Genomic DNA, 12536 nt, shown 5'->3' with positions numbered 1-12536 from the left:
TATTTTACACACAGTTTCTCAGTTGCATAAACCACTATTCTGATATCTGATAAACTGAGAACAACATGTATCAGAGGTGCAGTATAACTGCGCCGGGTCAGTGTAGGGAAGGTGCAGTCAGAGAACTATTTACATTTGGGAAATGAAAACATGTTCTTTGATTGTTCATATGTTTATTTGGAAATGAACACAGTTGCATTCACTGGAAGTTTCTTTTTAAACTTGTTATAGTTTTGCTATTGTTCTTATTGTAACAAAATGATCAATCCAACACAGATTGTGACTATAATGTCTCCAGAAGACAGAACAACAGAAGAGAGTTCCAAATTCTAATATTCTACATTCACTGATTTAATTCTGCTGTTATAAAGTTATAGTTTTACTGTTAAACTACTTGACATATAAACTAATGTTCTGGTATGAAATTCCCACTGTCCAGCTCCCTCCCGTACTGCTAAGTCATGTGTATGGGGGAGTTTAGGGTGCAGGACACTGTCTCACTGGCTAGATGGGGGAGTTTACAGTGCAGGACACTGTCTCTCACTGGCTAGATGGGGGAGTTTACGGTGCAGGACACTGTCTCTCACTGGCTAGATGGGGGAGTTTACAGTGCAGGACACTGTCTCTCACTGGCTAGATGGGGGAGTTTACAGTGCAGGACACTGTCTCTCACTGGCTAGATGGGGGAGTTTACAGTGCAGGACACCGTCTCTCACTGGCTAGATGGGTGAGTTTAGGGTGCAGGACACTGTCTCTCACTGGCTAGATGGGGGAGTTTACAGTGCAGGACACTGTCTCTCACTGGCTAGATGGGGGAGTTTACAGTGCAGGACACTGTCTCTCACTGGCTAGATGGGGGAGTTTACAGTGCAGGACACTGTCTCTCACTGGCTAGATGGGGGAGTTTACAGTGCAGGACACTGTATCTCACTGGCTAGATGGGGGAGTTTACAGTGCAGGACACCGTCTCTCACTGGCTAGATGGGGGAGTTTACAGTGCAGGACACTGTCTCTCACTGGCTAGATGGGGGAGTTTACAGTGCAGGACACTGTCTCTCACTGGCTAGATGGGGGAGTTCACAGTGCAGGACACTGTCTCTCACTGGCTAGATGGGGGAGTTTAGGGTGCAGGACACTGTCTCTCACTGGCTCTATGCGGTAGTTTACGGTGCTGGACACTGTATCTCACTGGCTAGATGGGGGAGTTTACGGTGCTGGACACTGTATCTCACTGGCTCTATGCGGTAGTTTAGGGTGCAGGACACTGTCTCTCACTGGCTAGATGGGGGAGTTTACAGTGCAGGACACTGTCTCTCACTGGCTAGATGGGGGAGTTCACAGTGCAGGACACTGTCTCTCACTGGCTAGATGGGGGAGTTTAGGGTGCAGGACACTGTATCTCACTGGCTCTATGCGGTAGTTTACGGTGCTGGACACTGTATCTCACTGGCTCTATGCGGTAGTTTACGGTGCAGGACACTGTATCTCACTGGCTCTATGCGGTAGTTCACGGTGCAGGACACTGTATCTCACTGGCTCTATGCGGTAGTTCACGGTGCAGGACACTGTCTCTCACTGGCTCTATGCGGTAGTTCACAGTGCAGGACACTGTCTCTCACTGGCTAGATGGGGGAGTTTACGGTGCAGGACACTGTCTCTCACTGGCTAGATGGGGGAGTTTACGGTGCAGGACACTGTCTCTCACTGGCTAGATGGGGGAGTTTAAGGTGCAGGACACTGTCTCTCACTGGCTAGATGGGGGAGTTTACGGTGCTGGACACTGTCTCTCACTGGCTAGATGGGGGAGTTTACGGTGCTGGACACTGTCTCTCACTGGCTAGATGGGGGAGTTTACAGTGCAGGACACCGTCTCTCACTGGCTAGATGGGGGAGTTTACAGTGCAGGACACTGTATCACTGGCTAGATGGGGGAGTTTACAGTGCAGGACACCGTCTCTCACTGGCTAGATGGGGGAGTTTACAGTGCAGGACACTGTCTCTCACTGGCTAGATGGGGGAGTTTACGATGCAGGACACTGTCTCTCACTGGCTAGATGGGGGAGTTTAGGGTGCAGGACACCGTCTCTCACTGGCTAGATGGGGGAGTTTACAGTGCAGGACACCATCTCTCACTGGCTAGATGGGGGAGTTTACGGTGCAGGACACCGTCTCTCACTGGCTAGATGGGGGAGTTTACAATGCAGGACACTGTCTCTCACGGGCTAGATGGGGGAGTTTACGGTGCAGGACACTGTCTCTCACTGGCTAGATGGGGGAGTTTACGGTGCAGGACACTGTATCTCACTGGCTAGATGGGGGAGTTTACAGTGCTGGACACTGTCTCTCACTGGCTAGATGGAGGAGTTTACGGTGCAGGACACCGTCTCTCACTGGCTAGATGGGGGAGTTTACGGTGCTGGACACTGTATCTCACTGGCTCTATGCGGTAGTTTACAGTGCAGGACACCGTCTCTCACTGGCTAGATGGGGTAGTTTACAGTGCAGGACACTGTATCTCACTGGCTAGATGGGGTAGTTTACGGTGCTGGACACTGTATCTCACTGGCTAGATGGGGGAGTTTACAGTGCAGGACACCGTCTCTCACTGGCTCTATGCGGTAGTTTACAGTGCTGGACACTGTCTCTCACTGGCTCTATGCGGTAGTTTAGGGTGCAGGACACTGTCTCTCACTGGCTAGATGGGGTAGTTTACGGTGCTGGACACTGTATCTCACTGGCTCTATGCGGTAGTTTACGGTGCTGGACACTGTATCTCACTGTCCTGCTCACAAAGGCCCTGTACAGTGAGCCCTTTTAGCACAGGTCAGCCTGAGCCTGGGCATAGGTTCAGCTCCAGTAGAGTGCAGGAGGAGAGCAGGGTAGCATGGGTAGAGGTGCTGAAAAGCTCCCATACACCTGTCCCAGAACCGTGCAACAGCCTCCAAAGCATGCTCTCCACTTACCTCCCCTAATTTATTTAGCAAATACGACATCACCTCATTCCTGACAGATACAAGCAAAAAACTCTTCACAGAAATGTTGCAGCATCCTAAACATTAGAGATCTGACATGCTGTATGGGATGAAAAATGATATTATTGTTCAGTCTGACAAATTACAACCGCTACGACCATTGTGCCCTGTCCCCTCTGGGTAGGGTAAACAAAGTCATTGAATCAATTAAAGTTATTTATAATGCCCTTCTTACATCAGCTGATATATCTCAAAGTGCTTTACAGAAACCCAGCCTAAAACCACAAACAGCAAGCAATGCAGGTGTAGAAGCACGGTGGCTAGGAGAAACTCCCTATTGAAAGGTAGGAACCTAGGAAGAAACCTAGAGAGGAACCAAGCTATGAGGGGTGGCCAGTCCTCTTCTGGCTGTGCCGTGTGGAGATTATAACAGAATATGGCCATTAAGGTCAGATTGTTCTTCAAGATGTTCAAACGTTCATAGATGACCAGCAGGGCCAAATAAGAATCACAGGGGTTGTAGAGGGTGCAACATGTCGGTACCTCAGGAGTAAATGTCAGTTGGCTTTTCCTAGCTAAGCATTCAGAGGTCAAGACAGCAGGTGCGGTAGAGAGAGAGAGTTGAAAACAGCAGGTTCGGGACAAGGTTTCACATCCGGTGAACAGGTCAGAGTGTCATAGCCGCAGGCAGAACAGTTGAATCTGGAGCAGCAGCACAACCAGGTGGACTGGTGACAGCCAGGAGTCACTAGGTCAGGTAGTCCTGAGGCATGTCCTAGGGCTCAGGTCCTCAGGGAGGGAAGGGAGACAGGAAGAGAGAGAGAATTAGAGGGAGCTTAGGTCCTCCGAGAGAGAGAAAGAAAGAAAGAGAAAAAGAGAGTGAATTAGAGAGAGCATACTTAAATTCACACAGGACACCAGATAAGACAGGAGAATTACACCAGATATAACAGACTGACCCTAGCCCCCGGACACATAGACTATTGCAGCATAGATACTGGAGGCTGAGACAGGGGGGGTCGGGGGACAATGATAACCCCGGATGGGGCCAACCAGGCAGGATATAACCCAACCCACTTTGCCAAAGCACAGCCCCCATACCACGAGAGTATAGCCCACAAAGATCTCATCCACCGCACAAGCCTGAGGGGCCGCAAAACTGGACGTCTGTGACTCAACCCACTGAAGTGACGCATCCCTCCTAGGTACGGCATGGCAGAGCACCAGTAAAGCCAGTGACTCAGCCCCCCGTAACAGGGTCAGAGGCAGATGATCCCAGTGGAGAGAGGGGAACCGGCCAGGCAGAGACAGCAAGGGTGGTTCGTTGCTCCAGTGCCTTTCTATTCACCTTCCCACTCCTGGGCCAGACTACACTCAATCATAGGACCTACTGAAGAGATGAGTCTTCAGTAAAGACTTAAAGGTTGAGACCGAGTCTGCGTCTCTCACATGGGTAGGCAGACCATTCCATAAAAATTGAGCTCTATAGGAGAAAGCCCTGCCTCCAGCTGTTTGCTTAGAAATTCTTGGGACAGTTAGGCCTGCGTCTTGTGACCGTAGCGAACATGTAGGTATGTACGGCAGGACCAAATCAGAAAGATAGGTAGGCGCAAGCCCATGTAATGCTTTGTAGGTTAGCAGTAAAACTTTGAAATCAGCCCTAGCCTTAACAGGAAGCCAGAGTAGAGAGGCTACCACTGGAGTAATATAAAAAACAATGTTTGGTTCTAGTCAAGATTCTAGCAGCCGTGTTTAAGTTTATTTAGTGCTTTATTGGTTATTATAATTATTAGAGTAGAGTATCTAATCAAGAAGAGACAAAAGCATGGATTAGCTTTTCATCATAATTTTTGGACAAAATTTTTCTGATTTTTGAAATGGTACTACGATGGAAAAAAACTTTCCTTAAAATATTCTTGTTCGTCAAAAGAGAGATCAGGAGATTGGCAGAGTCTGTGACCGTGGTTGCGTGAATTATTTATTTTTTCGGGGAGGGTTTGTGTGAGCGAAAGAGAAAGACACAGAGACCCATTGTAGACAGACCTGGAACAGAGGAAGGCCATTTGAAATCAGCAGCGAGACAGAAGAGAAATGAAGGGAAAACTACTAAACTAGTCCACAACTGGATTTAGTGAAATATACCGCATCACCTTATATAAATACACCAAAAACGATATGATTATACATAAATAAATTCAATAAAACAATAGAGGAGGACGGTATATTGGTGCAGAAGGAGGAGAGAGAGAGTGCAGATGCCTGGATCCTGATAGGATGAGAGGAGTTACCAGACTTGAGTTTGATGTACAGTCGTGGCCAAAAGTTTTGAGGACACAAATATACATTTTCACAAAGTTTGCTGCTTCAGTGTCTTTAGATATTTTTGTCAGATGTTACTATGGAATACTGAGGTATAATTACAAGTATCAAAGGCTTGTATTGACAATTACATGAAGTTATATATTTGCAGTGTTGACCCTTCTTTTTCAAGACCTCTGCAATCTGCCCTGGGATGCTGTCAATTAACTTCTGGGCCACATCCTGACTGATGGCAGGCCATTCCTTCATAATCAATGCTTGGAGTTTGTCAGAATTTGTGGGTTTTGTTTGTCCACCCGCCTCTTGAGGATTGACCACAAGATCTCAATGATGGGATTAAGGTCTGGGGAGTTTCCTGGTCATGGACACAAAATATTGATGTTTTGTTCCCCGAGACACTTAGTTATCACTGTTGCCTTATGGCAAGGTGCTCCATCATGCTGGAAAAGGCATTGTTTGTCACCAAACTGTTCCTGGATGGTTGGGAGAGGATGTGTTAGTACCATTCTTTTTTCATGGCTGTGTTCTTAGGCAAAATTGTGAGTGAGCCCACTCCCTTGGCTGAGAAGCAACCCCACACATGAATGGTCTCAGGATGCTTTACTGTTGGCATGACACAGGACTGATGGTAGCGCTCACCTTGTCTTCTCCGGACAAGCTTTTTTCCGGATGCCCCAAACAATCAAAATGACTTTACCCCAGTCCTCAGCAGTCCAATCCCTGTACCTTTTGCAGAATATCAGTCTGTCCCTGATGTTTATCCAGGACTGAAGTGACTTCTTTCCTGCCCTTCTTGACACCAGGCCATCCTCCAAAAGTCTTTGCCTCACTGTGGAGATACACACACACCTGCCTGCTGCCATTCCTGAGCAATCTCTGTACTGGTGTTGCCCCGATCCCGCAGCTGAATGAACTTTAGGAGACGGTCCTGCCGCTTGCTGGACTTTCTTGGGCACCCTGAAGCCTTCTTCGCAACAATTGAACCGCTCTCCTTGAAGTTCTTGATGATCCGATAAATGGTTGATTTAGGTGCAATCTTACTGGCAGCAATATCCTTGCCTTTTTGTGCAAAGCAATGATGACGGCATGTGTTTCCTTGCAGGTAACCATGGTTGACAGAGGAAGAACAATGATTCCAAGCACCACCCTCCTTTTGAAGCTTCCAGTCTGTTATTCAAACTCAATCAGGATGACAGAGTGATCTCCAGCCTTGTCCTCGTTAACACTCACACCTGTGTTAATGAGAGAATCACTGACATGATGTCAGCTGGTCCTTTTGTGGCAGGGCTGAAATGCAGTGGGAATGTTTTTGGGGGATTCAGTTAATTTGCATGACAAAGAGGGACTTTGCAATTAATTGCAATTCATCTGATCACTCTTCATAACATTCTGGAGTATATGCAAATTGCCATCATACAAACTGAGGCAGCAGACTTTAATATTTGTGTCGTTCTCAAAAGCTTTGGCCACGACTGTACATGTACTTTGAACGTTTGCTCTAGTCTGGCCTGGCCTGGACTTGACTGGCCTGGCCTGGCCTGGACTGGACTAGCCTGGATTGGACTATTCTGGACTAGCCTGGCCTGGCCTGGCCTGGCCTGGCCTGGACTGGACTAGCCTGGACTGACCTGGACTGGACTAGCCTGGACTGGCCTGGACTAGCCTGGCCTGGACTAGCCTGGACTGGACTGGCAGATGGGTCTGGCTACCGTTCTTCTTCTTTTCTGTTTTGAGACTATTCCATTGGTTCATTAAGTCAGGAATCTCACATCAAGGACATGAGGTATTTTTTATTTAATTGATTTTGAATAGCACTTAAACCCGGGTCTAGCACTGAACATGGCTGACTCACAAAATCTTCAATAATGTTGTGTGGAGGAGGTAGAGGAGGAGGAGGAGGAGGGGGGTAATAGACAAAAGGGCGGCAGGAGGGGGGTAAGAGAAGGAGGGGGCAGGAGGAGGGCTGTGTGGTAACAGGGGTGTTGGGGTTTCAAGCTCCCAGACTCTAATCCTGACACACTGCCTCCACCAATTACAGGAGAAAAGGGAGGAAAACACCAACCCAGAAAGCCAGCGAAGGGCATATTTAGTAACGTTTTGGCAAGCTGTAATTACATGTATGGCTAACAGAGAGATTTAACTACTTTTCCCCACTGATTGACAAGACAGAGGATACACACTCCAGAGAACAGTACACACAGGTCAGTAGTGCTCCAGAGTCTGTGAAAAGTGGGAGTTGTAATGACATTTCCATGTTAACCATAGGTGGGTAGTAGAGCTGCTGTTGCGCACATAAAACCCCTCCGTCCATAATCGACGCATGGTTTCTCTTAGAAACAAGGAGCTGACGACACCAGGAGGAAAGACATATGAGAGTAGAACTGGACCTGCCGGAAGAGTGACTGTGTATGTTTAATGGAATTCAGAGAGGCTCACTAAGGATGTGGTTGGAGGGGAATGTTGTTAGGTTTTTACCGGGGAACTGAAAGTAGACGTAATCTAGGCTTTATTGTGTTTGTCTAACTACTGGACAGTCACCGATTGAACCTGGCAAACATCTGAAAAACATCTTCCGTTTTCCTTCTATCGTTTGCGGGAAAGGGGGAGGGGGGTTTACTCGCCCCAAAATAGTCCTCAGCCTTGGACTTTGATGATGAATGTTCCATTTAATCCACCCATGAATACAAAACATTCAGCAGTAAAAGGCTAGCTAAATATAGCTATAGTAAAGGTCCTAGCTAAATGTAGCTATAGTAAAGGTCCTAGCTAAATGTAGCTATAGTAAAGGCCTAGCTAAATGTAGCTATAGTAAAGGCCTAGCTAAATGTAGCTATAGTAAAGGCATAGCTAAATGTAGCTATAGTAAAAGCCTAGTTAAATGTAGCTATAGTAAAAGCCTAGCTAAATGTAGCTATAGTAAAGGCCTAGCTAAATGTAGCTATAGTAAAAGCCTAGCTAAATGTAGCTATAGTAAAGGCCTAGCTAAGTGTAGCTATAGTAAAAGCCTAGCTAAATGTAGCTATAGTAAAGGCCTAGCTAAGTGTAGCTATAGTAAAGGCATAGCTAAATGTAGCTATAGTAAAGGCATAGCTAAATGTAGCTATAGTAAAGGCCTAGCTAAGTGTAGCTATAGTAAAGGCCTAGCTAAGTGTAGCTATAGTAAAGGCCTAGCTAAGTGTAGCTATAGTAAAGGCATAGCTAAATGTAGCTATAGTGTAGCTATCGCCTCCTTTGAATTCCATGCTGTCACAGTTACCAGCCCTTTCAAGCTTAACATCCTTATCATTTATCGCCCTCCAGGTTCCCTCGGAGAGTTCATCAATGAGCTTGATGCCTTGATAAGCTCCTTTCCTGAGGACGGCTCACCTCTCACAGTCCTGGGCGACTTTAACCTCCCCACGTCTACCTTTGACTCATTCCTCTCTGCCTCCTTCTTTCCACTCCTCTCCTCTTTTGACCACACCCTCTCACCTTCCCCCCGACTCACAAGGCAGGCAATACGCTCGACCTCATCTTTACTAGATGCTGTTCTTCCACTAACCTCACTGCAACTCCCCTCCAAGTCTCCGACCACTACCTTGTATCCTTTTCCCTCTCGCTCTCATCCAACACTTCCCACACTGCCCCTACTCGGATGGTATCGCGCCGTCCCAACCTTCGCTCTCTCTCCCCCGCTACTCTTTCCTCTTCCATCCTATCATCTCTTCCCTCTGCTCATACCTTCTCCAACCTTTCTCCTGATTCTGCCTCCTCAACCCTCCTCTCTTCCCTTTCTGCATCCTTTGACTCTCTATGTCCCCTATCCTCCAGGCCGGCTCGGTCCTCCCCTCCCGCTCCGTGGCTCGACGACTCATTGCGAGCTCACAGAACAGAGCTCCGGGCAGCCGAGCGGAAATGGAGGAAAACTCGCCTCCCTGCGGACCTGGCATCCTTTCACTCCCTCCTCTCTACATTTTCCTCCTCTGTCTCTGCTGCTAAAGCCACTTTCTACCACTCTAAATTCCAAGCATCTGCCTCTAACCCTAGGAAGCTCTTTGCCACCTTCTCCTCCCTCCTGAATCCTCCTCCCCTCCCCCCCTCCTCCCTCTCTGCAGATGACTTCGTCAACCATTTTGAAAAGAAGGTCGACGACATCCGATCCTCGTTTGCTAAGTCAAACGACACCGCTGGTTCTGCTCACACTGCCCTACCCTGTGCTCTGACCTCTTTCTCCCCTCTCTCTCCAGATGAAATCTCGCTTCTTGTGACGGCCGGCCGCCCAACAACCTGCCCGCTCGACCCTATCCCCTCCTCTCTTCTCCAGACCATTTCCGGGGACCTTCTCCCTTACCTCACCTCGCTCATCAACTCATCCCTGACCGCTGGCTACGTCCCTTCCGTCTTCAAGAGAGCGAGAGTTGCACCCCTTCTGAAAAAACCTACACTCGATCCCTCCGATGTCAACAACTACAGACCAGTATCCCTTCTTTCTTTTCTCTCCAAAACTCTTGAACGTGCCGTCCTTGGCCAGCTCTCCCGCTATCTCTCTCAGAATGACCTTCTTGATCCAAATCAGTCAGGTTTCAAGACTAGTCATTCAACTGAGACTGCTCTTCTCTGCATCACGGAGGCGCTCCGCACTGCTAAAGCTAACTCTCTCTCCTCTGCTCTCATCCTTCTAGACCTATCGGCTGCCTTCGATACTGTGAACCATCAGATCCTCCTCTCCACCCTCTCCGAGTTGGGCATCTCCGGCGCGGCCCACGCTTGGATTGCGTCCTACCTGACAGGTCGCTCCTACCAGGTGGCGTGGCGAGAATCTGTCTCCTCGCCACGCGCTCTCACCACTGGTGTCCCCCAGGGCTCTGTTCTAGGCCCTCTCCTATTCTCGCTATACACCAAGTCACTTGGCTCTGTCATAACCTCACATGGTCTCTCCTATCATTGCTATGCAGACGACACACAATTAATCTTCTCCTTTCCCCCTTCTGATGACCAGGTGGCGAATCGCATCTCTGCATGTCTGGCAGACATATCAGTGTGGATGACGGATCACCACCTCAAGCTGAACCTCGGCAAGACGGAGCTGCTCTTCCTCCCGGGAAGGACTGCCCGTTCCATGATCTCGCCATCACGGTTGACAACTCCATTGTGTCCTCCTCCCAGAGCGCTAAGAACCTTGGCGTGATCCTGGATAACACCCTGTCGTTCTCAACCAACATCATGGCGGTGGCCCGTTCCTGTAGGTTCATGCTCTACAACATCCGCAGAGTACGACCCTGCCTCACACAGGAAGCGGCGCAGGTCCTAATCCAGGCACTTGTCATCTCCCGTCTGGATTACTGCAACTCGCTGTTGGCTGGGCTCCCTGCCTGTGCCATTAAACCCCTACAACTCATCCAGAACGCCGCAGCCCGTCTGGTGTTCAACCTTCCCAAGTTCTCTCACGTCACCCCGCTCCTCCGCTCTCTCCACTGGCTTCCAGTTGAAGCTCGCATCCGCTACAAGACCATGGTGCTTGCCTACGGAGCTGTGAGGGGAACGGCACCGCAGTACCTCCAGGCTCTGATCAGGCCCTACACCCAAGGAAGGGCACTGCGTTCATCCACCTCTGGCCTGCTCGCCTCCCTACCATTGAGGAAGTACAGTTCCCGCTCAGCCCAGTCAAAACTGTTCGCTGCTCTGGCCCCCCAATGGTGGAACAAACTCCCTCACGACGCCAGGACAGCGGAGTCAATCACCACCTTCCGGAGACACCTGAAACCCCACCTCTTCAAGGAATACCTAGGATAGGATAAGTAATCCTTCTCACCACCCCCCCTTAATGATTTAGATGCACTATTGTAAAGTGGCTGTTCCACTGGATGTCAGAAGGTGAATTCACCAATTTGTAAGTCGCTCTGGATAAGAGCGTCTGCTAAATGACTTAAATGTAAATGTAAATGTAATGTAAAGGTCCTAGCTAAATGTAGCTATAGTAAAGGCATAGATAAATGTAGCTATAGTAAAAGCCAAGCTAAATGTAGCTATAGTAAAAGCCTAGCTAAATGTAGCTATAGTAAAAGCCTAGCTAAATGTAGCTATAGTAAAGGCATAGCTAAATGTAGCTATAGTGAAAGCCTAGCTAAATGTAGCTATAGTAAAGGCCTAGCTAAATGTAGCTATAGTAAAAGCCTAGCTAAATGTAGCTATAGTAAAGGCCTAGCTAAATGTAGCTATAGTAAAAGCCTAGCTAAATGTAGCTATAGTAAAAGCCTAGCTAAATGTAGCTATAGTAAAGGCCTAGCTAAATGTAGCTATAGTAAAAGCCTAGCTAAATGTAGCTATAGTAAAGGCCTAGCTAAATGTAGCTATAGTAAAAGCCTAGCTAAATGTAGCTATAGTAAAGGCCTAGCTAAATGTAGCTATAGTAAAGGCCTAGCTAAATGTAGCTATAGTAAAAGCCTAGCTAAATGTAGCTATAGTAAAAGCCTAGCTAAATGTAGCTATAGTAAAGGCCTAGCTAAATGTAGCTATAGTAAAGGCCTAGCTAAATGTAGCTATAGTAAAAGCCTAGCTAAATGTAGCTATAGTAAAGGCCTAGCTAAATGTAGCTATAGTAAAAGCCTAGCTAAATGTAGCTATAGTAAAAGCCTAGCTAAATGTAGCTATAGTAAAGGCCTAGCTAAATGTAGCTATAGTAAAAGCCTAGCTAAATGTAGCTATAGTAAAGGCCTAGCTAAATGTAGCTATAGTAAAAGCCTAGCTAAATGTAGCTATAGTAAAGGCCTAGCTAAATGTAGCTATAGTAAAAGCCTAGCTAAATGTAGCTATAGTAAAGGCCTAGCTAAATGTAGCTATAGTAAAGGCCTAGCTAAATGTAGCTATAGTAAAGGCCTAGCTAAATGTAGCTATAGTAAAAGCCTAGCTAAATGTAACTATAGTAATGGCCTAGCTAAATGTAGCTATAGTAAAAGCCTAGCTAAATGTAGCTATAGTAAAGGCCTAGCTAAATGTAGCTATAGTAAAAGCCTAGCTAAATGTAGCTATAGTAAAGGCCTAGCTAAATGTAGCTATAGTAAAGGCCTAGCTAAATGTAGCTATAGTAAAGGCCTAGCTAAATGTAGCTATAGTAAAAGCCTAGCTAAATGTAGCTATAGTAAAGGCCTAGCTAAATATAGCTATAGTAAAAGCCTAGCTAAATGTAGCTATAGTAAAGGCCTAGCTAAATGTAGCTATAGTAAAGGCCTAGCTAAATGTAGCTATAGTAAAAGCCTATCTAAATGT

The sequence above is a fragment of the Oncorhynchus masou genome, chromosome 10 (genome assembly GCF_036934945.1).
Source record: "Oncorhynchus masou masou isolate Uvic2021 chromosome 10, UVic_Omas_1.1, whole genome shotgun sequence".
Lineage (NCBI taxonomy): Eukaryota > Metazoa > Chordata > Actinopteri > Salmoniformes > Salmonidae > Oncorhynchus > Oncorhynchus masou.
Note: the sequence above shows the minus strand (reverse complement) of the source record.